Source organism: Amia ocellicauda, chromosome 4 (assembly GCF_036373705.1).
Source record: "Amia ocellicauda isolate fAmiCal2 chromosome 4, fAmiCal2.hap1, whole genome shotgun sequence".
NCBI classification, from domain to species: Eukaryota; Metazoa; Chordata; class Actinopteri; order Amiiformes; family Amiidae; genus Amia; species Amia ocellicauda.
In genome coordinates, this window is record NC_089853.1 from 31,829,690 (window position 1) to 31,856,289 (window position 26,600).

Consider the following 26,600-nt stretch of genomic DNA (forward strand, 5'->3'; position numbering starts at 1 on the left):
TATCGAGAGTGTTATTTTATTTTGTGTAATTAAATGGATGGTACAATACAATTACTTGTAAGTGTTGTTATACATTGCAGCCTTCACAACTTTGAAAGTGGTAGAATTTAAAAACACACACACAAAATCGACAGGACAATTCAGACTGCAGACTGCACTCCAAATGCATTCAAAGGGATAATTTTTTCTGATTTTACGTCAACCAGTCCATGGTAACTGTAGGACAACTTCATTTGGGCATTCCCTCCCACAAGGGAGGTATATCTCCCTGTTCTTTCAAAGAAAATTGCAGACCCCTTTGGGAGCACAACCTTGTTCAAACTGTCAGTGTTCCCAGCGTTTGGATTCGCCCAATTCACTGCAGCCCGCTTGTAAGACAAGATTAATTTGCATTCCAATAGAAATGAAAGGGGAAGCAGGATCGCACTTGTAAACCTTAAGGCAGATTAATTTGTGTGCTAGTCCAAAGAAAAACTGGTTTTGAAGACCTGATTTTTTTTCTTCTGCTGACAAAACCCTAATAAATGAATCCTGCTGTACTCCACTCTGTAGTTAAAGCTAGCCATGGGAACTGACAGGATTGCCTTGGTCCACGTCAGATTGTTTGCCATGCTGGTCGACAACCCAAAGTGCTTGTTACCATTTGATGTTCTTCATCTGCAGCCAAATCAACAGAATTAATTGCTTTATGGTTTTCAAAGCTGAGGAACTGAACCTTTCTGTTGACGTAAGATATGCTATGTCATTAAGATATCTATTATTTAGCTCTTATACAAGCCTGCAAGTGGTGCTATTTTAAGCAGGATGGTGGACAGTCTAGCCAGAACCCAGGGATTTGCTGCACATTATGCTGTGTATATATCTGATCTGGAAGCTCTGTGACTGTCATTCAAGGTTTATGGCTCTTTTTAAGGCTATTTTGAGAAATCTCCCTTTGCTTTCTCCACCCAATGGTTTTTATGATTTAATTCTACCTAACAGTCCATGAAGTGCAAATGTTCTTGAGGGAATTTTATTTCAAGAGCTAACATCACCGAGGAGATAGGTGGGCGAAGCAGTCCAACAAAGAAACTTGTACTTTTTTTTATGTGGTTTGGTAGAACATTGCAATTCAGTTGCATGCGCCTAACAGTACAGATGGCAAATTAAGTTCAAGCTGTGAGGTTTGATATTTTTTAGAAGCATTTATGGAACTGTGCTCTTGATGTGAAATTTTATAATCATTTAAGCATCTTATTCGTGACTTTAGGAAAAGTTCTGCTCTTCAGTATTCAATGATTAGAAACATGGGTTGCTGTGATCCGATCACAGAGACCTCAATGTACCCGCTGATCTTCAGGCCCAGCATTTACTTAAAACATTAGAGCCTTGACACGTGTCTTGTGTTTGGTGTAGGTCTGTGACTGTAGTCATTTAAACTGTAAGGCCATTGAGCAAGGGCAATAATTTGTGTAGTCTTAAAAACTGGAACACATTACATTTGATATACCAGCATAGACTTTGCATGTTATTAGCATAAATTACATCATTACTGTTCAAGTGAAAATGGCAGGAACACTACATTTTTTCCCCTTCATTCTTCTTCCGCTCCCCATTAACTAAAAGAATTGAGGCCAGCCCTCGCTAACTGTAGTGCACAGTTGGCTGTCCACGTAAACGGGGAATCTTCTGTTGCTGATACAGGCTCTTTCCTTTCAGCTGGATCCAGAGCAACTTTGCGAAGTGCTGCAGGAGATATATTTATAGCTGTAAAAATGTTCAAGTCCTGATAATTGCTGCCATGTTTCCGTCTTATCTCTTCTTGTAGCATTTGTTTTTGAACGAACCCACTTGTCCGTAATTACCACAGCTGCTGAAAGAAAACAACAAAAAGTCACCCATAAATAAATAAATAAATAAATAAATAAGTACATACAACCATACATACATACATACATACATACATACATACATAAAAAGCTGTAATTTAATTTGGAGCATACTGAACACATCATGCATTTTTGGAGGCATTCTAATGCTAATTTCCATCCTTATTTATTCTTCTGTTGCTCTGATTGGCTTTCTTTTCTACAGTCGTTATGTATGGAATATTCTTTCAGTTTGTTCAGTATGCTGCTTGTACTGAAAAGGGAGAGACGCAGAAGGATACATGTCTTCCACAGCCTGCACCATCAGACTCTGCTCAGACAGCAGAGCTATAGAACTGTAGGGAGGGCTAATGCAGCACCTAATCACAGCGCTCACTAGCAGTGTAGTGCTATCTATGATGGACACTGCAGGTGTCAGTGCTCCCTGCCTCTTGCCTCCATGTCCTTTGCTGAAATTGTAGCAAAGTGATGACAAGACCTGTTTGGCAGCAAATGGGGTCTGTTTTCTGTGATCACTGAAACCTAACCAACATTCAGCAGGATTTTAATGGACAGGTGAGGAAGTGAGGTGCAGTGATTAAAAGCAAATGGTTGAGAGTGCTTACAGGATAGTATATTTTGAGCTTTCCAGGGCAATCTATCGAGCAGCAGTCTGTTCCTTTTTCTCGTGCCAGCACTGCAGTTCGAAATTTCCAGAAGCAAGCGCTCCTTGTGCTTTGCCAGGGGATCCAATTAAACTGTTTTAAGTTGAGGGTATCCTGTTTAGTCCTTTTAGGGCTGGTTAATAATTCATCCTATCAGAGGGTGTTTAAAGAGACAGCAACAGATGCCAGGCTTAAGATATGAGCCGGGCCGTGTTCCTCCTCCTTGTCTGTACCTGTTAGGGGGTGGGGGAATCACAGCAACTCTCTTCCCCGACTCCTGCGTGTCTTCATTAACACCCCTTTCGCCTGTGTTTTGCAGGTTCCTCCGACACGTTGTGAAGATGACGGAGCTGTGAAGATGATCGGGGCTCTCACTCTTTGCCTCTTCGTGAAACGGTAAGTCTGTGCTGATTCGTGTCTTTTAATGTTTATGCATCAGCGGCAGTTACAAGTCCCCAGAGTGTTCAGCATGAGAAGACAGTATGCGCTCGTGCCACACCGTCTCACATACAGAAATGAGGGGTCAGGTCCGAGATCTCTCAGCAGGAGACCCGAATTAATACGGCTTTGCGAAATAAACTGTGAGGGCTGCAGCATTCACCTCTGGCCTACGTGCTTCCTTCTGATCTGAGACGCGTGATTGCGGCCTGCACACAAGAAAGCAACATCACATCTCCAGGCTGACCACACTGGGGGAACTGAAATTGCTATTTGTTGTGATTTTTTTAAACACACAGAGGATAACTGTCCTGAAAAAGTAATAATCATTAGAAAGCAAGAAAATGCTTAGTAGGTTGTGAGCTGTTTTGAAATGAAATGCACAGAGTGTATGAAGTTGAGTATGTGAAAAATTAGACAAGCAAGAAAAAAAGCTTGGCTATTGGATAGTGAATCAAAAAAACAGGATAATACAAATCAGTGATGCGTACAACATGCAGATATGAGGAATGGTTCTCATATGGCTGACGTTAGGAGACTTGTATTTTTTCCCCTCTCGGTCTGTTGCTCTTTAAACAATATTCAAGGAATGGTTTATGAATTTATATGTTGTTCAAACAAAATTCATTCCATTATCCCCCCATTTCAATGACAGCAGTGTTTTTCCATCTCCTTCTCCTTGGAATCCATGTATGACATTTTTTTTTTTATCACACACAGCATTTTGGAAAATATAAGTGGAAAATACCAAGCCATCAGTGGATTCCTTCCCCTTCTTTTGTTGGATGTCATTGAATGGCCTTTGCTGAGGCACAGTGTACTGGTGTCTTGATACGTAAGTGCTGTACTCCCACAGGTCATGTCACTTGGGTCTTTTGTTTGCGTTGTTTGTCACCCCTCCTCCTGAGCCTCTGTACTCTTCCACTCTTAGAGGATTTAAACACTATTCATCTGGAATGGCATTCATATCTGAAAATGCACATCCGTCACCAATAGACTGTACTTCTGTTTTTCCAATATCACATTTGTCATATTCTGTACAGGACACATAAACGTCTTTTATGTTATTATCTTACGTATGTGCACATTCAAATATTTTAAATTCCTTACTTACAATGAACAAAGCCAAAAGGCACATCAGTTTTTTGTTTTTGTTTTTTTAAACATGATAAAAAAATGTTCATCGTTTAACTGCACATTTCATATTTATAATACGTTAAGCATTTTTTTGTGAATCCCTGTAGAAATATTTATCCTCATTTTTTTTGTTTTGTTTTCTGCTGCTGTATACATCAACCATAGCCTCAGTTCAAATTGGTCTTAGCATTCTGTTCTTGCTATATAATTAAACTACATTATGGGCCTCTTTAAAGACAACTTGTTTGCATTGAGTTTGAATACAGTAGCTTTAAAATACCATTTAAGAGCTTTGCTGTTGGTCCGTTATGGGCAGCCAACCAGTCTGTCATTCAACGTTACCAAAGAGGCAATGGGAGTTCAATCAACACAGCATTTAGACAGGTTTATATTGTGGGAAGGTGTGTCAACAGGGAGAAATGTCTGGCAGGCCTGTGCAGAGTGCAGTACCTTGGTAGGGTTGCATTGTTCATCTCCTGTCATCGTTACCACACAGTGAGAGGGACCGTTGTGACAGTTGCCACATGTAATTGTGTCTTAACCCACCAGTGGGAGCTCGGACAGCCACAGCAGGCAGGAGATGGCCTTGGAATACTGAATGGGACATGGACAGCAGTGGAAAAAAGATGAATCCTTCATTCTCTACGAAGTCTTGAGCACATACTAAAAGCTTTGGATGCTATATTGTTTGCAGTGATCAGTATTCTAAACACATTCTAAGAGCACGACTGCAACAGTATCAAGCTGGGAGAGGTGGGGGGATGGGGGAAGAGACCCTCATCTCATCTCCAGTCCAATCCTTTTCAAAATTCCTTCCTGGAGTTTAAAGGGACACAGAAATGGAACAGAAAGTGTTAAAAAAACAAATTCTAACCAAAAAAAACAACCACAACAGCAGTGGATTATTAATGGGTAAGTGTAGCGAATTCCCCATTTCCACTGCACAGCACTCCAGTCATTGTAATACATACACCTGATTTACAAGCCTTAATCAAGGATGTAATAATAGATTATAAAGTGAGCAGATGAGGAATTATAATCAGCGTTGTGCTTTTTTGGGGGAGCACCTGCTTTTATTTCATGGCGCTGGTGTTGCTCTCTGAGAAATGAGATCGCTCATTAAGAATCTCCCCCTGTACTGAAAATGCCTGGCTTTAAGTGTAATCCGACTGATAAGAGTTTGAAAGGGAGGAGGGGGTGGAACACTACTACCTGATAATGCAGGTCCTGCTGGGAGGCAAAAAGCTACTTACTCTGCTGAGCTGAAAATTAATGAGGGATTGCAGGAGAGGACAGAATTTGTGTGTGTGTGTAGGTGTGTGCGCGTGTGTGTGTACGTGCATGTGAGTGTGTGTGTGTGTCCGTCCGTTCATCTGTGTGTGTTTTTTGTTCTGTTTTCCTTCTTTTCTATAATTTTTTTAAGTGCTATTGATCCAATCCCAAACTATAGCAGCAAGGCGAGATCAATGCAGCAATGAAGAAAAAAACATGGGAAAAAAAAGGCCCGCTGTGTCAATGTTTCCTGCAATTTGCAGATAATAACAGCCATGTTTGAAGTCTACCAATGTGCTCTGGTAATGGAATATGGTTATTCTGAGCTGTGAAAATAGATGTGTGTGTGTATATATATATATATATATATATATATATATATATACATACACACACATTTATATATTTTTTAACACTATCTAAAACCTGGCAGCATCACATCCTTTTTTTTCAGTCACTGCCTCTCATCCTCTCTATATCATTGTGTGGGAAGCTGATGAAGCACACAGAGAGCTCAGTGACTGTCGTCTGTCTCTTGGGAGTTCAGGACTAAAGGTGGGGACAGTCACATTGACTGGAAAGGGGAAGTACTGTCATAGGGGTGGAGGGGCAGGATTTGCTGTATTTTCCTCATGTTTTTGCAGTGCTGTGGTGTGATCTGTGGTCCAAATCTGCAGCCGTGCACAAAAGCAAAGGAACATGCTGACATCTTTCCTCCACCTCAGACTTGCTATTAAATATTTAGTTTGGGTATTACACTGTACAAATAAGTCACCCCCTACCCCACAGACACAGGCACACACATGCATACTCTCACCTTCATGGCGTATTCATCAATAAATGGTATGTTTGTTCTGAGGTGTTTTGAAAGCTAAATATTGAGCTGCTATGTTCATATTTTTACTGTCAAAAAAACTAAGAACGGATTTGATAGTAAGGAACCAAATGAAGCCCTTTGCAAAATACCACTGTTGTTTTTAATGCTAATTCAAAGAAACATTGTGTACGTTAATGCAAGAGCTTGTTGAATAAAGCTAGAGCTCCTGGGAAGAGGGCTGGGGAAGCTGTTCTGTGGGGAGAAATGCAAATAGACTGGGAATCCATAAAGGAGGTGGGGACCCCATCACTGGTCTCTGCTCTGTGTGGAGCACTGTAGTGGTCTTGGGGTGAAGCTACAGGCTACTGAGAAAGAGGGTGTGCATTACAGTGGGAGTGAACTCTGGAATGGGAGGCTGGGGTTCAATTCAGGGTTGTTCTTCTTGTGTGTATTTATATCTATCTGTATATGTATATATAAATGTATATGTATATGTATATACACAAGTTGATTTAGTCTGACAGTGGCTGGGCAGCCTAAGCTCAGTCCATAAGACTTATCAGTATTATGAATGTGGTAAGCAGGACAATACACTTAAATGTTAAATAGGAAGGATAATTTATTCATCACATGTCACATTATATCTAATATATATGTGTGTGTGTGTGTGTGTGTGTGTGTGTGTACAGTATATATATCTACATCTACATCTCTATCTACACATTAATTTATCTTTACCCATATAAGCATATGCATGTATGTATGAGGGTGTCACACTGCAATCTCACACACTTTCATGGCTGCAGATGAATTTAACGTGTCTGCACACAGGTCTTGGCTAACACGATGGAGGTCCAATTTAGGCTGGCTGCTGTTAGACCCCTGGCTGTGCAGCTGGGCGAGCCCACTTGTGACAAAGCGAGCAATAGCAGGCTTCACTCACAAGAGACCCCCTCCTCTCCCCAGCCCACCACTCACCAGTCATTTAATGGGAGCAGCCCATGATGTAATGTGCCTGCCTCTCAGAAGCAATGCTTCTGCTGCTTTTTTTCCCCCTTTTTTTCCTCCTCCCACCCCCCCCCCCCCATTCGCTGGTGGTTGCCGTCTGCAGCATGTGTTGTATTCGCTAACGCCTGGGCATCTCCAGGGATTCCACTTGCTCTGCCCCGGTGCTTCTCCAGCTTCTGTCTGCTACTATACTTGCAACTCCTGGAAAACCTGGTAAGAGCTTCCTCTCTGTGGATAGCAGCACTTCTCCACCAGTTTAAGAATTCTTTACAAATATAGAAAAGCAAAACAAAAAGGACCTGGGTTGTGTCCTACACTGGCATTAGGAGGAAGAGAAAAGGTCTGCTGGTAGAATTCGTCCTCAGGTTGCGATTTTTGTCGCTCGGCTACTGGGTGCCATAGCAATAGATGGAATTCTGTTGCCGTGGTGGCTGCTCTCCCTCTCCCTCTCTCCCTCTCTCCCTCTCTCTCTCTCTCTCTCTCTCTCTCTCTCCCTCCCTCTCTCTCCCTCTCTCCCTCTCTGCTTGTCGTAAGGTTCTCTGTAACCATGGTGAGGAAGGGATGGATTCCTGTACTGGCTCATAGATTGAACAGGGTGTCACTTGGATTTCTTATCTGTTCTAAAAGGTGATTTTCACATTTATGTATGCATTTTATTTTTCTAAAACTAGCTGCATGGTAATATTTTTCAGGTTTTAAAGTATGCTTTCTATGCATAATTTATATAGCAAACTACTGTATGGTGGTTTGAAACATGTATGCAACATATAAAATATTTTTTCTGTTCATTTAATAGTTTCCAGCTGGTATTGAAGTGAACTGCTTTTTCATTGTCTCTTTTCCTTTACTGCTGCAGGTACTGTATTGTTAAACTAGATAGGAACAGGGTGTGTGTGTGTGTGCAGAAGGGTAGTGATGGTGTCTTCAAATGCTTGGAAAATATGGATGTAATTTATTCTTTATGATACACTAAAGTGTCTGGTGTTAGTTACCCATTTTACGGTTGAGGTAGATATGTGAAGTAGGTGTTTTTACATGTTTTGTGGCAATAATGTAAGTGTAACAGATATATAAAGTTCTATTGGCACTTTTATTTGATGTACCTGTTTTGCTGCTCTTTCACAATTTTGTAGGATACTTCCAGCACATGGATATCTGCACATTCCCTGTAGTAGCCATGCCTAACTGTTTTTACTTTGTCTGTTACAATGTAAATATTTTATATGCCTTGTCTGCTTCACATGTGGAGGTAGTCATGACTAATTAATTCAGTTATGTTTTCCAATTCAATCAAGTAGAAAAAACAATAGCAAGATGATTAATATGCAGAATTCCAGCACTCATATTTGTAAATGCTGGATTGATATTGCTTAATTGCTTATTATCTAAATCTGTTAGTTATCATGGTATAACAGTTCAAACTGTAAGCGTTTGCCGTAAATCTATTTATTTTTGTTTAATATTTGTTTGTTTGTGTATTTATTTATTTATTTATTTATTTATTTACCAAGCCCCTTTTTGCCTCAGCTTGGATCCCAGCATCAGAATCAATAATTACGGAGTTTAATTACACAACTGTGTATCTGTGTAACTGTGTATTACATAACAATTGTGTATATACACGATAGGTTACTTATTCTTCACTACATTATTTTAATACAAACAATAGAAGGCAAAAGAATAAAGAATAAAAGCACCCTTAACCAGTCGGATTTGTACTGATTTAGGTAAAGCGCTTTTTCTGGTGAACTAGAGAAAGATCAGTACATTTTTGCATCAATCATTGCACTGGAAATCCATTTTATAATGTACATTTTTCACTGCGGAGGCTAACGCAGATTCAAAGCTAGGTTGATTAGCTACAGATGCACTGCGAGTTTACAGCTGAAGCAAAAGGAGAAAGCCACTGCTAGTGTTGGGCTAATTATGCTCTTATTTGTCAATGATTATGAGAGTGTGGGGGGGCATAAAACACAGCAGACATCTGGAAACGGCTCTGCACATTGCATCTGTATGTTGGAGGAACAGGAGTACAATTATTACGTATGGTTGCCAGGGTTAAATAAAGAATGCTTTGTCAGACAAACGGTGGGCAGCTATGAAAATGACACTGTCACCTGGAGCTGTAAAACAGAAAGGACTAATTTAATACAATTTACCTAGTCTCTTGGGTAATAGAGTTTGATGTAAAATATATATCAAATTATTGGTGGTTTGTCCTAGAATTAATTAATTTATTGTCAACTATAAGTAATTGCCTTTGTGTCTGTTCTAGGGGGCCCCCTGCTTTAAACACCTGAGGGCTTCACAGTTGAGGTTCAGATTGGCAGAGCAAGGTCTTGATTTGATTGGTTGTTCGATATCAGGTGTTGTGTGGAAGGGTTGCGAGGGGGTCATTGTGAGTTAATTCTGTTAGGATTGAGGCTGGGCAATGGAGTCTTGGCATTGATTTTCTCTGTTAATCTCCTCAACTGATGTTAAAGGTAGTCTTTTCTTTGAGCCAGATTGATTCAGTGCGCACCTCCTCCATAACAATGCTGAATAGACAGAAAAAATCAAGGCCAAAGGTGAAGGCTCAGTGGCCATTGTCTGGGTGCCTTGTGAGAAATGACTGGGTTTATTTCTCTCTGAGGCTCTTGCAGTCTCTCTCCAGGATGACTTTGTCAGCGTGTACATCTGCTCGTTCCACACATTTAGCTCGTGTGTTGAAACAGAGGGCGTTTAGGAAAGGCTGTTTCTGGAAATGAGTAACACTGAATACAAAATATTTTAAGAAAGAAAGTGTTATACCAGTGCTCGTCTCCAATTAAAAATGACACCAGGAGAGACTTGTTTGCCAGCTGTATGGAATTCCCAGATTAAAGCTTCCTTCTCAGCTGTGACAGAAAAGGTGTGGAGTGAAAATTGGCTGATCTAACTATTCCAATTACTAGCAAACAAAAACTGCCAATACTTCAGGTGTATACTTATCCCTTAAAACAAATATATATATATATATATATATATATATATATATATATATATATATATGTGTGTAATATCACACTGCAATTCTGCCAAATAGTAGCAAACAAAATCAATACATATATCTGAATCCAGTCATAAATATTTCAGGTTATGCTAAACATCTAGTTTTAAATTGAGTCAATAGGAAAGAGAAAGAAAGAAACAACATGCGTCTTACTCACTGTAGTGCTTTCACTAACTGCTCTGTCTATCTAAAGCCACAGTCTTTTATACAGACCTATGATGCTTAGCATAATTTGTCACTTGGCTTCCATTTTTCATGTCTTTCACACGATTACACTGCTCATCGTGTTCCTTTGCAATACAATATGTCCATGACATGCATTGTTGTTGTGTGATTTCTTGAGTATGTCAGTGCCTGTTAGTTTTACCTCACCTTTGAAAAGCCATGTCAGCCTGAAGCTAGCAATGCCTTGAAGGAAGCATGCCAGTATATTTTTGGGTCAGAATGCTCATCTATTTGGCGATCTGCCATCGCCCTACACCAATAACTATTTTCACCGCCGCCTCTAAAACACACACATTTCTTGATCTTGGGCCTAACTTCATTTCAGACCTTTACACAAGGGAAAACACGCTGTGGTGTTTCAGGGAATTAACCAGATACTGAGGAGACTGAGAAACACTGAAGGGGCTTTTTCCCTACATAGTAGTATAGCGAATCAGAATCTGAAAGCATAGAGCATAATCCTGTTATAGAAGGGCTTAGCCATAAATAGATATATTTTAAATCCAATTAGAAATCAAAATCTAAAATTGCACAGGTCGAGTGTTAGTAAGGGTGCAATTAAAACTAGGTGTCCTAATAATGTTTTGAAATATGTTTCCTGGATCAGATCCCTGTATGTACAGATTGTGAGTATGTACATTGGACATCACTGACATCTGTAAGTAGTAGTAGCAGAAGTAAAAGTGGTCAATATCATTACCATCATCATCGTTATAACAATAATTAGAAGTGGTTGCGGTTTACTGTTGATTGCTGCTTCAGTTTCCTGCTTATTATTATTCCTGAAGACGGGTGGTGATTTTCAAGCACATACTGTATGAGAGTAGATGAGAATTGATTGGAATTTGATCCGAACAGTCATTCTGTATACTGCTGGTAGGTTAAAAAAAAAGAATCTGATTAAGGAAGGAACAAAAGGTGGGGGATGGGCAAGTTGAGTACAAAGAGAGTGGGTGTAGGTGTGACTTGAGTGGAATATAGAAATATATACTTTGCCAGACAAGACTTGCAAGATTCATTTCGTCCTGAAAACGGTTTATATGCAAAATACGCTTCAGAACGAGGAAGCAGGGCATTTGAAGGGTACTAGTATACAACAGTGCAACAGTGTTCATTGTCCGCGTCTTTTCCCTAGACTTAAATCAAAGGAGCAGTTTTTTTTGCAGGAGTGGGTTGCTCACCTTTTTGAAGCTGTGTGTTTTGAGGTTATTCTTGAGAAACAATTTGAATCTGATGTCCGATCTTCTAATGTTAAAATGTTGTTTAACTAATTCCTTTACTCCATGTGAGCCAGGGTATTGGAAATGGAAATCATGTGATACCTGGAAGTATCGCTGATGGCCAATATCATTTTACTCAGGTCAGCACAAGGGAGGATTACTGTGCATTCTAAAACCATGCTTGCAAAAGCTTACTTGCAGTGATCTCTGAGAACCATGAAGAATTTATCTTTCTTTTTCAATCTGAGTAGCAGATAAGGACTTAAGAAAGGGCATAAGAAATCTGTGCCATATTGTGCCTTTGGTTGCTAATCTCAACATACCTATCCCTTCAAGGATGCCAGAGAAATGGCTCCAATAGCACAAAGCTGTTTGTTACAGAAGCCCACAATAATGATTACGACTCCCTTTTTAAAGAGTGCCTCCAATTTTCAGTCCCTAAACGCAGCTGGGCTTAGTTTCCACTCATGTCCTGGGATCCTTGCTTTATACCTGAACACTTGAGACTAATTTCCTTGCAGTCTTCTCTGATCAAGACTAAAAATTAAGAGTTCCTTGAACCTTTCTGAGTGTGACAAGACTAGGAATATATTTCTTCTTTGAAATGCAAAGAAAAGTGACCAATTATTTCAAAGTTTCATACATATTTTGTTGTGTATGCCACATGACTGTGTGGGTGATGTGATCAGCCCAGTATTGTTTGGAAGTGACTGAAGTGTGTCAGCCTCTTGTGCAGTGATTTCATATTTAATACACTTATGGTTTTGTCCATCGTGGGCTTAGCTAAGGCTGCCAAACCAGTTTTGCACTTTAACAGGAAAATCATTAAGATAAACAATACAACCTCAACCCTTGTCTTGTACTCTCTTTAGTGGTTTTAAAGTGTTTTAATAATAATAATTGAATTGAATGTCCTAAGTCCTTTTTTCTTCCAAGATTGGTAATCCTGTTTCTTGCCTCTAACCTGTGAAACAATGCAAATGAGATATGTGCAGTAAAAAAGAAGCAAGTGGTAATTTATCTCTAGTCAGAGTTAATTAGCCTTTTATTTTAAAGCCCTTGTGTGTGTGTGGTGCATGCGTGTGTGTGTGTGTGTGTGTGTGTGTGTATTTATATGCGTGTGTAAATCCTATATACAGTGAGGGAAAAAAGTATTTGATCCCCTGCTGATTTTGTACGTTTGCCCACTGAAAAAGAAATGATCAGTCTATAATTTTAATGGTAGGTGTATTTTAACAGTGGGAGACAGAATAACAACAAAAAAATCCAGAAAAACGCATTTCAAAAAAGTTATAAATTGATTTGCATGTTAATGAGGGAAATAAGTATTTGATCCCCTATCAATCGGCAAGATTTTCGGCTCCCAGGTGTCTTTTATACAGGTAACGAGCTGAGATTAGGAGCACTCTCTTAAAGGGACTGCTCCTAATCTCAGCTCGTTACCTGTATAAAAGACACCTGTCCACAGAAGCAATCAATCAATCAGATTCCAAACTCTCCACCATGGCCAAGACCAAAGAGCTGTCCAAGGTTGTCAGGGACAAGATTGTAGACCTACACAAGGCTGGAATGGGCTACAAGACCATCGCCAAGCAGCTTGGTGAGAAGGTCACAACAGTTGGTGCGATTATTCGCAAATAGAAGAAACACAAAATAACTGTCAGTCTCCCTCGGTCTGGGGCTCCATGCAAGATCTCACCTCGTGGAGTTTCAATGATCATGAGAACGGTGAGGAATCAGCCCAGAACTACACGGGAGGATCTTGTTAATGATCTCAAGGCAGCTGGGACCATAGTCACCAAGAAAACAATTGGTAACAGACTACGCCGTGAAGGACTGAAATCCTGCAGCGCCCGCAAGGTACCCCTGCTCAAGAAAGCACATGTACAGGCCCGTCTGAAGTTTGCCAATGAAAATCTGAATGATTCAGAGGAGAACTGGGTGAAAGTGTTGTGGTCAGATGAGACCAAAATCGAGCTCTTTGGCATCAACTCAACTCGCCGTGTTTGTAGGAGGAGGAATGACCCCAAGAACACCATCCCCACCGTCAAACATGGAGGTGGAAACATTATGCTTTGGGGGTGTTTTTCTGCTAAGGGGACAGGACAACTGCACCGCATCAAAGGGACGATGGACGGGGCCATGTACTGTCAAATCTTGGGTGAGAACCTCCTTCCCTCAGCCAGGGCATTGAAAATGGGTCGTGGATGGGTATTCCAGCATGACAATGACCCAAAACACACAGCCAAGGCAACAAAGGAGTGGCTCAAGAAGAAGCACATTAAGGTCCTGGAGTGGCCTAGCCAGTCTCCAGACTTTAATCCCAAAAAAAATCTGTGGACGGAGATGAAGGTTCGAGTTGCCAAACGTCAGCCTCGAAACCTTAATGACTTGGAGAGGATCTGCAAAGAGGAGTGGGACAAAATCCCTCCTGAGATGTGTGCAAACCTGGTGGCCAACTACAAGAAACGTCTGACCTCTGTAATTGCCAACAAGGGTTTTGCCACCAAGTACTAAGTCGAAGGGGTCAAATACTTATTTCCCTCATTAACATGCAAATCAATTTATAACTTTTTTGAAATGCGTTTTTCTGGATTTTTTTGTTGTTATTCTGTCTCTCACTGTTAAAATACACCTACCATTAAAATTATAGACTGATCATTTCTTTGTCAGTGGGCAAACGTACAAAATCAGCAGGGATCAAATACTTTTTTCCCTCACTGTATATGAAAATCAGATTGTTCAGAAGCAGCTGCTGCAATCAGAGGCAGGTTCTCCCCTCACTGACCCTTCAAATCTCAGTATTTTAATTCATTTCTTGAACCTTGCTATTTGTTTCTTGTTATGGGCACCATGACCTCCATTGCATATTGTGTTCTACCAACATTGATGGCATTTGCTGGTGAAGCCTCTTCTGCAGGTCAAAACACACATGACGACACTACATTGTCACAAAGCATGGATTGCATCACGGTGGTTCAAGCAGGACAGCGCTGGAGGCCTGTGCAGAGGCCTAACCTCTATCCCAATGACAACCTCGTACTTGATCAGTGAATCAAGAAGACACTGCAGAGGCAATAGAAAGTGTCTGCACTAGGATGTGTGCTGAAGGAAGAAAGGTACAGTATTCTCTAGTCCACTGTATCTACTGCTGTCCATCAGAAGGTGTCTTTCAGAGGTCTGCAACTATCATTAAGACCACGAATGGGCCTGCACTCTGTTAAAGACAATAGGAACAGCCTCCTTTTTTTATTTGGTGTTTTTGTTGTCCCAGCACTTTTGCTGTTGTAGCACAAGTTTTATGTTTTAAATGTAATTTTCACATTAATTACATTTAAATCCAGTAGCACCCGCAGTGTATTGCCTCCCGTTTCCTTTTTACAGTTGGCGACAGGGAACATTAATTACACCAAATCCTGCTGTATTTGTCATCATTTACTGTGCAGGAGAAGATTTAGGTTGACAACTGTATTGTCTGTATAATTATTTATCGCTGTAGCATGGAACAAGCAGTCTGTTGCGTGCTGTCAAGGGAGCAAGACAGAAGAAGAGAGCCTGGCTCTGTTATCTATGATATGGAGGGTAGCAGCGTGTTTTCCAAAAGGGGCATAATAAGAAGCTGGTCACAAAAAGATTTTTAAGAACTAGTTTATCTAACCATACCGTTCAATTTGTAACACAGAACAGAAAGAGAAAGGGGTCCTGATGCCAATCCCATAGAACATGAACATGGGATTAACTGGAACGATGAGTCGGGAAGAGCAATGCCAGAGATGCAGTTTTCCCTCACAGCCTGTGGGAGGGATGGAACTGTATTCCTCTGGCCATCTATTGAGAGGTTTCCGGGGAAAGGGCGTGCCCACATTTAAAAAAATATATTGTGAGCAGCTACGGTTTGAATTTTAGCATACAATATGCAGAGAAGCTGCAGTACAGGGAAACAAGTCAGATGAGGTGAGAACTGGAATGACTCATGGGGTTTTTAATAAAGAAATCTTTCCACTTCACATACAGGCCTACATTTCTCTGGTTTAAACATGCTGAAGGATGCTGGTCTTTCATCAGACACCTTTGTCATGAATCTTGTGAGGATAGAGTGGATGTGGGGGTTGGGAGGGGTATTGCTTTGCCATAGTGGTCTGAACTGTGCGTTTACCACACGTATCAGTATAGTGTCTGCCAGGCCCTTGCAAAAGCAATTAGTCACTCTGCAGGGGAGCTTAAAAGAAAAGCACATGCTGCGGGTTCAGTAGAACAGAGGAAGTGACTTATCTGTCAAGTGTCATCACCACTAGCCGTCTGCACGAAAAGCTCAAGCCCTCAGTCATCATTATATTTCTTCTATGAACCACAGCTCCTTCTCATGCATACAGTGTCCTTCCCCAGGCTCTGACCTCTTGTCTGCATGGCCAGTCCACCATCTCTCAACCCAGTAAGGCCTGCATCAAAATACAACCGTAAATAGATTTGCATTGAATCTTGACTGCACTCCCCGTGGCTTCCGAATTTGCGAGGTGCGGCCTCAGACCTCTGAATCAGGATTAGTAAAGCATTGTCGTTCTGTACTTTTCCACAGTCATAACCTTCACTTATTAACCCTGAAAATATTGAATAAAGGAGGAGATAAAAAATGAAAACAATATTTACGTTAGTTTACAAAGGCACAAGGGAAGGGAGCCTCTTTGTGTTGTGTCGCTTTTTCACAAGTGAAACTAAATCCGAACGTTTAAGGTGTGTTTTTCGAAACTTTGCAGGCTAATAAACACAGACTTTTTTATTTTTCAAATATATATATAAATAAAAGGATAATCTGACAGCTGTGGACTGCCCGTCCCGCATATCCAGTCCATACTGTTTCACAGTGATTAGCAAATCAATTCTTAAACTTCAGAAAATGCATTTTTTTTTTCTTTTAGTTTAAACTGAATTACAGATGATTACAATAAATATACTTTTAGACTCCAGGAAGGATGGGTATCTTCCTGTTCTTGTTAGTGCCGATAAACCGTTACAACGTAAGCTGCCTCTGTGTGTTACAAGACTTGGATTTTAAATGGGAAATGTCTAGGGATCTGATGAGTTGGGAAAACATGCTTAGCAATTCGTATCAAGGCCTGGGCAAACAAGCATATGGGTATTTGAACATAATGGATCATAAAAGCAGGGACATTTTTTAAATGCTACATTTGTCTTGTGTCGATTCCCATTGAAGTGAAAATGTTTGGCCACTTCTTACAATTCAGGGAGTATTATCCTATACTAGCATGAGAATAGATGCCAAAAGTGTCAAGTAAAAGTTAATGACCAGGTCCATTGTTTAAGGGCATCCCTTGGAAGTAACCAGCTAAGTACTTGGTACTTGAGTCCCCTGTCAGCATTACCTGGAACAGCAAGTTGTCTGTTTTACTACACCATAATCTATCACCTTAAATTTGCATTACAGTACCAACCTGGTCTTTTTGTTTCAGCTCTTAATTTATAAAAATGTATTACTGTTCCAGTTTATTCAACATAAAGTTACCTACAATCGTCAGTTTTGTTCTCTCTTATGATGGGCCAGTGTAATGTTTTGGACAACAGTATACTGCCAGAATTGGTGGAAAGTAACACCTTGATCTTCTACCAACACGATTATGCTCTGGGTCTCAAAGCTGAAAGGGTAATACTTTAGTTACTTTGGTTTGGCAAATTGTGTTAGCAACATTATTGTTAGCCTGCACAGATGCCTGACTTCCATCCCATAGAAGACTTCTGGGAAAAACTGATATTGCGAATCTGGAAGAGACTTTGTATTTGTACTGTGCTATTAGATGGATTGACTGTTTTTGCATTTTCACTTTTGTCACTATAGTGTATTAACAAAGCACTGTCCAGCGTGTTGATGACATCACAGTATGCAGGTACTTAAATTTCATTTGGAAGTCCGTTAAGATAGTGCCATTTCTGTTCAGTTTGGTTTTTAACATCCATTACATTAATGTGACCTGGTTGTATTTTTGAAAGTAATTCAAAACAGCCAATTTTGCAGTTTAATAGGTTTCATTTAAGTGATAAAATGCAGTCATAATGTAGCCTTTGCTTGTCTTTTGAAATCTTCTTGAAACACTTGCTTATATTTGATTTGCGTTTTGTAAAAATCATATTCCCTATCATTTTAGTTGAGAGCAATGATTGGATTTCTGCTTGCTGGCCAACTCAATTTAAGCAGCAAGCAGGAAAACTAAATAACTAAAATGTAACAAAAAAGACCCTCATTAACACTGAGTAGCTAATTAGTAACTCATTGGAGAATTGATTCTGTGTTGGGACTCAATTTGCATTTTAATAGATTATGAATAAATACTCCAATGGTAAAAGCCTTTAAGTGACTGGCTGAACACTGTCAAACTTTTAAGCAGCTATTAGAGTTAACTGATTCAAAGAGCTTTGGGTAACAGCAAGACAACATAATGAATAGAGCAAGAAAATGAATGGATCTATCAGGAAAAATGTGAGTTCCATGTTACTAATGGCACAACAGTAAACCAAGCATCAGCCTTTGCCCTTTTAATGGCAAATTAATGTGATTAAATTAATGTGCTTATGTGATGTGCGTTCTGAGTTAAACTTTCTTGGGGGGTTCCGTTTTGTGTTTTATAAAGAATTATGATTAACAATTCTGTAATTAAAAAAGGCACAAGACAGCACATAGTTTTCTCAGAGTTTTACAGAATTGTGCATTGCTTTAATTATTTTCAAGGTTAAAACCAGCTAAAGTGTAGAGCTCCAAAAATGAAGCTGCCATAAATCACTCCAATGCTAAGGGATGTTTTAAAATACCAGATATCGCTCCACTTTGATGCTGTTCAAAGATTGGCGGTAGCTTCTCTCAGTTATAAGAAACTATGAGAGAGCTGGGTAAACAGAATTATAGGAAGTGGTTTTGATCTTAGCTCAGAGGCAGGACATTGATCTTGTCTTCAAGATGCGTGACTGTTTGTGTAGAAATTGACTTGTTGTGTAAGAACTAAGCACATCAGAAGCCTGTCAGGTGTTTGACTTTTTTTCAAAGTTTACTACAATCTGTCTGGGAAATTAATCCAGCTCTGCAGTTTTAAGGGATTACTGGACTGAGCAATGAAAACTCTTCTTGTAGGCGTCCTCTGGGAGGATGCACAGTGTGAATTGGAGGCCTTTTAGTTTAACCCTTTCCAGATTACATATTACTGCACGGAAAGAGGATTGACCTCTGTTCACCCGTCTATAACTGAGTGAGGTTACATCACTCATGAAATCACCAGATAGAAGATGAAAATGGAGCAGAATATAATTAGGGCTTGGACAAAGATGAGGACAAGTGAAGAAACAAATAATTAAATTGTAGCAAATTTGGATTTTGCTCTTCAAAAGAAAATATTTGAAATGTGCACTGTTATCTTTCTTATTATTTACCACTGTTTTGGATGTTTGCTGTATACAGTGAGGGGAAAAAAGTATTTGATCCCCTGCTGATTTTGTATGTTTGCCCACTGACAAAGAAATGATCAGTCTATAATTTTAATGGTAGGTGTATTTTAACAGTGAGAGACAGAATAGCAACAAAAAAATCCAGAAAAACTCATTTCAAAAAAGTTATAAATTGATTTGCATGTTAATGAGTGAAATAAGTATTTGATCCCCTATCAATCAGCAAGATTTCTGGCTCCCAGGTGTCTTTTATACAGGTAACGAGCTGAGATTAGGAGCACTCTCTTAAAGGGAGTGCTCCTAATCTCAGCTCGTTACCTGTATAAAAGACACCTGTCCACAGAAGCAATCAATCAATCAGATTCCAAACTCTCCACCATGGCCAAGACCAAAGAGCTGTCCAAGGATGTCAGGGACAAGATTGTAGACCTACACAAGGCTGGAATGGGCTACAAGACCATCGCCAAGCAGCTTGGTGAGAAGGTCACAACAGTTGGTGCGATTATTCGCAAATAGAAGAAACGCAAAATAACGGTCAGTCTCCCTCGGTCTGGGGCTCCATGCAAGATCTCACCTCGTGGAGTTTCAATGATCATAAGAACGGTGAGGAATCAGCCCAGAACTACACGGGAGGATCTTGTTAATGATCTCAAGGCAGCTGGGACCATAGTCACCAAGAAAACAATTGGTAACAGACTACGCCGTGAAGGACTGAAATCCTGCAGCGCCCCCAAGGTCCCCCTGCTCAAGAAAGCACATGTACAGGCCCGTCTGAAGTTTGCCAATGAACATCTGAATGATTCAGAGGAGAACTGGGTGAAAGTGTTGTGGTCAGATGAGACCAAAATCGAGCTCTTTGGCATCAACTCAACTCGACGTGTTTGGAGGAGGAGGAATGACCCCAAGAACACCATCCCCACCGTCAAACATGGAGGTGGATACATTATGCTTTGGGGGTGTTTTTCTGCTAAGGGGACAGGACAACTGCACCGCATCAAAGGGACGATGGACGGGGCCATGTACCGTCAAATCTTGGGTGAGAACCTCCTTCCCTCAGCCAGGGCATTGAAAATGGGTCGTGGATGGGGATTCCAGCATGACAATGACCCAAAACACACAGCCAAGGCAACAAAGGAGTGGCACAAGAAGAAGCACATTAAGGTCCTGGAGTGGCCTAGCCAGTCTCCAGACCTTAATCCCATAGAAAATCTGTGGACGGAGCTGAAGGTTCGAGTTGCCAAACGTCAGCCTCGAAACCTTAATGACTTGGAGAGGATCTGCAAAGAGGAGTGGGACAAAATCCCTCCTGAGATGTGTGCAAACCTGGTGGCCAACTACAAGAAACGTCTGACCTCTGTAATTGCCAACAAGGGTTTTGCCACCAAGTACTAAGTCGAAGGGGTCAAATACTTACTTAGGCTATTTGCTTTTTCTACCTCAAACAATGTATTTTACCTATAAAAAACAACAACAACAACATCATTATCTACTTTCTCCAAAAGCTAATAAACCAATCAGGGGGTCTTATCCCAGTGCAAAAGTTTGCACAATGTTTATAATAAATGTATATGTATTAATCTGTCAGTAAGTCTGCTGAGCAGCATGGGATTTTCTCTTGAGTGCCCTGCATTTAATAAAACATGAAGCATTATTTATTTACTTTGCTTGGGTGCTGATTAAAGTTCTGAAAGGTTCCTAGGATTTGATTTGGGGAGAATTCTCCCTTGCTGCATTTGCATCGGTCCATATCACACACAGAGGCCAGAATGTTTTTTTAAGCAGCCTGAAACCTTCAAAACACAGTTGGCCTGCTCAAGGGCCTGTAACCCTTAGTTACCAGATTCCAAAGGCTCTGTTGCTGTAAGACTAAAGACTGTAAATGAGGCACTGCCCGGAGACAAAAATAGTTTAAATGAAAACTGTACAGCCAGCGACTTATAATGACCAAATGCACATTGAATTCCATAGTCTCAGTACTCTATAAAACCCTCTCTTCGTGGTGCCATTACTGGAGCAATTGAAACATCCATCCTGAATTGTTTCTAGATAAGGCTTTGTAATCCTCTTCATCAAGATCTTTGCCAGATGCGGCTCAAACAAAAGTTGACCACAGTGAACTTGCTTGCTAATTTATCACTTTCTTCTCATTTTCCCTACACTTTTACAGTAGATTGCATAAGTATTCACCCCCAAAGGACTTTTGGACATTTTGTAGTGTTACAATCTGGAACTGAAATTGATTTCATTGGGATTCTGATTTTTTTTTTTAATTGTGAGACAAAAGTGATTTAAAGAAAACAAAAAACTGAAATATGTCAGTTGCATAAGTATTCACCCCCCGAGTCAATACTTGGTAGAGCCACCTTTGGCAGCAGTTACAGTTAGAGTCTTTTCCTATATTTGGCTCCATCCATCTGACCCTCAATCCTGACAAGTTTTCCAGTTCCTGCCGATGAAAGGCATCCCCATAGCTTGATGCTGCCACCACCATGTTTTACTGTGGGAATGGTGTTCTCAGGGAGATGAGCAGTGTTGCCTTTGCACCACACATAGCGTTTAGCATTTAGGACAAAAAGTTCACTTTTGGTCTCATCAGTAACACTACAAAATGTCCAAAAATCCTTGGGGGGTGAATACGTATGCAATCTACTGTATCTTGCTTCACCTGAGCTTCTGGACTCTTAACTATGTTCTATCACGTTTTTTATTTTTTTTAACCAATCCTAAATAAGCTTCACAATACTTGCTCTGTGCTTTACTACACTATATGCCTGGTAATACCGTGGTTGCCCATTGTAAATATTGCTACCGGCTCCCTTTCCAAAGTGTATTGGCTTATTAAGCAGTTATTAACCTTGTCCAGTGTGTGCAGTCTTCCCAGCAGCCACTCCACCTTATTTATTTCTGCACAGCACCGAGGCAAAAGTGTACAAGGGGATTACATGAGATTTTTAAATCAGTTGTCTTACTTACCACTGAGTGCCTCATAATCTCCTATAATACCCCTTTGTGCTGGACACTGTCCTTTGTTCCCAATTGTGTGGTGGGTTTATGTCAAAGCTCTCCCCAGTTTGCCCCCACACAAAGGACTCGGTCACTGTGACCAAGGAACGCCGGCCTTTCCAATGCGCTCTGGTGGCCCCAAGCCATGGCTGGGAGGCCGATGTTGGGACACAAGACGTGGGCTGGGTGCTGGTTGTCCCTGCGCTGCCCCTTCTTTGGATCCTGACCCAAGGAATGCGAAACTCATACCCTATTCCGGGTTAAACTGTATGGATGGCATTCTTTATCCTGACACCTCTAACCTGGCATTCCCTCCGCATCCCCTAAAAGGCCCCCGCTATATATATTCAAACACATGTCGAGGTGTCCCTTTAAAGAGTGCCTTTCTTATTATCGTCCAACTAATCTTCTATTGTATTTTTAAATCAGCAATGTTTTAAATGGAATATGCTTGAGGCTTCACCATTCTCCATTAAAATAAATAAATAGAGAGAGTGAACCTCTCTTAAATTGTATCAGATATATCGGGAATATCTGCTACAAGCCGTCCAACATAAACAGATAGTGATACAGGTTGGTTTGGTATCTGCTATTTATTATATGATATACATTTGTCTGCCCTCTCTAATTGCCAACAGCTGTTAATCAAAGTAAAGTGTGAGCACAGTACAGCACAGTGCAGAATCGCACTGCATTTGCTAAAACATATTGCAAAGACTCTGCCCAGATTTCTGATGGTATTGTAAAATATGTCATTAAAGTCTCTGTGGTGTATTGTTGTGATTTATTGTATGTGTATGTTTTGTTCCATTTTCTGTCTTGTTTTTTAAGAACCAGAATTTCTGCTCTTTCAGCTCAGCCCTTTTATAGGTGTGTTACATTAAACGGATCATATGTATTCTGGCTGAGCCTCTGTCTTTGTTCCTATATATAAAGAGAGAGAAAGACAGAGACAAAGAGAGAGGCTCAGCCAGAATACATATGCTCCATTTATCCATATATATATATATATATTTCACCATCAGCCAATATCGATCCATTGCTGGATGAAGGCCTCCCCAAGATGTTTCCACTTGCTTGTATATATAGATTTCTCTTTTCCATGTCACGCCTGTAAGGTTTATGATTTCATCAACCCATCTTTTATGAGGTTGTCTTCTAGGTTTTTTAACAAGTTTAGGGGTGTTGCAGAGTGAGAGATAAGTCTTACAGTGGGATATTATGACTGACACAACACTAATCAAGCATGTACATTAAATCAGCTATAATGTCATCATATATATATATATATATATATATATATATATATATATATATATATATACACATACATATATATATATATACACGTTACTTGACTTTAATATATAAAGTCTGCAATTACTATCAGCTGAAATCCGAATTTAACAACATTCCCAATGCAGAATCCTATTATTACTTTATGAAGGTGTGCTGTTATTGGATCATGTTCTCTTTTTTTCTTGACTGTGTGTTTATATTTCCTCAATTACCACATGTCTCACTTTATATTTCTCAACACTACTGGAAATTGCATAAGTTAGTGTTTTAAATCAAGGGGAAATACAAAAAGCTGACTCAATCTTCCTCCAGGCAGTGATTTAATGTACATGCGTGATTAGTGTTGTGTCAGTCATAATTTCCCCCTGAAAGACTCACCTATCTCTCACTCTGCAACACCCCTGAACTTGTTCTATGTGAAATGCAGAATGAGCTATCTGAGCTTTATATTAACCCAAAAAGAGAGAGAGATATACAGGGAGGTATTTATGTTATTTTTATTCTCTATTGATTCTAAGAAAACACTGTTCTACATGAGTGTTCAAATAGAAACTGCTTTCTGAATAATACCTGTGCTGACCACAAACTCTGTTTTGTTGGGAGGGTAGTCGTCCTGCAGAGCAGTCAGTGTCTGTGACTTGAGAAGCCTCTCAAAGCTTGAGTTGTCACTGTCTAGTTTCACCTCTTGTCTTCTGAGGTCGACGAGCTCCTTCGGGATAAAGAAAAGGGGGTGTTGTGTTTAGTTGTTACTCAATAACGCTCCTGTTCTTCAAGTTGATCCAGAGGCGAGTGTGTTTTTGAGGGCAGATGAAAGAACACTTGCCTTTTATTATTTCTATTGTTTAGGTTGGTTTTGTTTGTCAGCTTCAGTTGAATATAAACTCATTCACATGAATAAATTCATGTGACTTAGCTTTGGTTGGAAAGCAAACTTCTTTTTTGGTTCACCTTTGATGTAAAGTAAAAAGGAGAAGGAAAGCAATGCAAAACACACATACTCATTGACAGAAAAATTGAGAATATGGAAATAAAGCTCTTGTATTCATTATTTTATCAATCAATAATGTAATACTGCTTTTAAAAAATAATTAAATAAATTCCAGATAATGGCAAAGACTAACAATTAATTCAAAAATAAATACATACATACATACAGCTGTATTTTTGTTCTTTTTATTATTTTGTTTTGCCTGATATAAATGTACTCAATTTTAAATTAAATTAAAGATGGAATGTAAATAAGGCACAGATTGTAAACGAAAGTCAGCTACTGAGGATAAAAATAGATTTTTAAAATTGAAACCTATTTTGTGAAAGTATATTTTTCTTTCTTTGTCATTTGGGGTTTAAAAACAAACCAAAAACGATGTAATAATATCTGTATATATCGTTGTGATTGTGTGTTTGTTCTCAGAAAATGAAATATTGTTTGAATGTGACAGATATAACCTAATTATGTTGAAGCACAATGTATCCAGTTCAGAGATGAGCGCTATGGTCTACACTGAGTCATAGAAAGTTCAGACACAGCGGCGGTGTTCAATGGCAGCCACGGTGTCGGACTGTAGGTTAGCGCTGCTCTGCTCTCCTCTCCTCTCCGCCGGGCCGGGCCGGGCTATGCGGGGCTGGGCTATGCGGGGCTGGGCGGGGTGACGCGGGGCTGTGCGGGGCGGGGCTGTGCGGGGCGGGGTGACGCAGGGCTGTGTAGTAAGATCATACCAGAACATGTGTGTCTGTGGATCAATGCAGACTTTGGAAGCAACCGACGAGAGTAAAGTCCACTGCTGTTGTTCCGCAACGTTCAATTGGATATCACTGATACATTGAGCACGCTTTTCTGGTGTGTTTTTCTTAAAGGAAACAAACTTGCTTTTAATTTGGAAGTCGTTTACTGGAAGTGCTGGGGATCTTGAAAGAACGTAAGTGGAGAAACGCTTCGCGTGGAGCTGGTTTACGGCTGCATTGCTACGGTGCGTCCGTGCGGTTCGGCTATCATAGCCCTGTCTATTATGATTGTTCTTAGTGCTGGCATGTTTGTGTTGGATTCAGCCCGAGCTACGCATGTTAACCGCCTATGCGCCTTCACTCCTGTTCCCCACTCTTGAACTATTTTTAGTTGCGTTTCCCCGAGAAAGGTGGACCTGGCAGTGAAAGTGCACAGCCTGGGTCCTACTCGCCTTATCTGTGTGTGGGAGCAAAGGGCGAGGGGGTAATTACGACCCCGGGGGAGAGAGGGCTGAGCTGGGAAGCGGAGCGGGGAGTTCATTGCGCTGTAACCTGTAACTGTGCCCCTCCGAGCAGATAAGCGATACTAGTCTTGCCGAGGCCGGTGACTTACCGTGTGTGCGGTGACGTGCTGCCCGGCTGCTGACGGATACTGAACCCCAAGCCTTGCGGTGCTGTTTGAATTGTATTGCAGACTATTGGGACTATGCTGCTGACCATGCTTTATTGACAGCAGTCCGGCAATAACTCTATACACCAGAAACTGGTTGATCTTCACGGTAATTGCTTTGAAGGTTTTGGTTTGAATTTGTGACGCAAATGCGCGGTTGATAGATGCTGGTTTGTGAAAGCCGCCCCTCTTGCGTGGCTCAGCGTGCGGGATGGCGAGGGGCTGCGCGTGTATCGGTGCGTGAAGTCTCGAGCTGCGGCGCTGCGCGCGGCCGGGTGCGTGATGTCTGCAGCGCCTGCGCCTGCGCCTGCGCCTGCGCGCTCCTCACACCGTGCAGAGCCACTGTCAGCACTGTTTCTGCTGCTTTATGGGAGATGGACAGATGCGTGATTGTTTATAGGCACACAATCAGCATCGCCTCTGTCTGTCAGTGACTAATATTGAGCTGCTATTAAAGATTCGGCAGTAAGAGTGCTAGATGCTCACATTTTGTAAGCTTGACTTTTGACTATTTTATAGTTTGGGGTCCCTGCTTATCAGTGTTGGAGGTTCATAAATTCCAGTCCTGTAAATATAAACTTTTTAAATGGCAATTGCTATTCCACAGTGTAGCTTCAAGGTTTGAGTGTGCATTGCAATAAAAAAACAATGGGCCATCTGAGACTGTTGCAACCTAATCGAGGGCATCTGGATACATTGTACAACTTGGGTAAATTGTCAATGTTAACTGAGCAAGTGCTGGAGGGAAATAATCCCACTTGCCAACAGAACTAAGTTGCAAAACAGACCTTGAATTT

The 26,600-nt window shown here is 40.6% G+C and overlaps 1 protein-coding gene and 1 long non-coding RNA gene across 3 annotated transcripts in view; one reads left to right on the forward strand and one right to left on the reverse strand.

The window, feature by feature from the left end:
- LOC136748285 (uncharacterized) lies at positions 1 to 26,108 on the reverse strand. The gene is made up of 3 exons (XR_010816574.1): positions 25,747 to 26,108; positions 23,979 to 24,117; positions 1 to 1,852 (listed from the first exon to the last, which is right to left on the reverse strand). It is a non-coding gene; the product is annotated as an uncharacterized LOC136748285 (long non-coding RNA).
- The window catches only part of sema4ba (sema domain, immunoglobulin domain (Ig), transmembrane domain (TM) and short cytoplasmic domain, (semaphorin) 4Ba), a 57,264-nt gene continuing 55,796 nt past the window's right edge, over positions 25,133 to 26,600 (forward strand). The window contains exon 1 of one of the 2 annotated variants that reach the window (XM_066701897.1): positions 25,133 to 25,378. The gene's annotated coding sequence lies outside the window, so the exon portion shown is untranslated. The remainder of the gene's footprint in view (positions 25,379 to 26,600) is intronic. The other variant, XM_066701896.1, reaches the window with a different exon arrangement.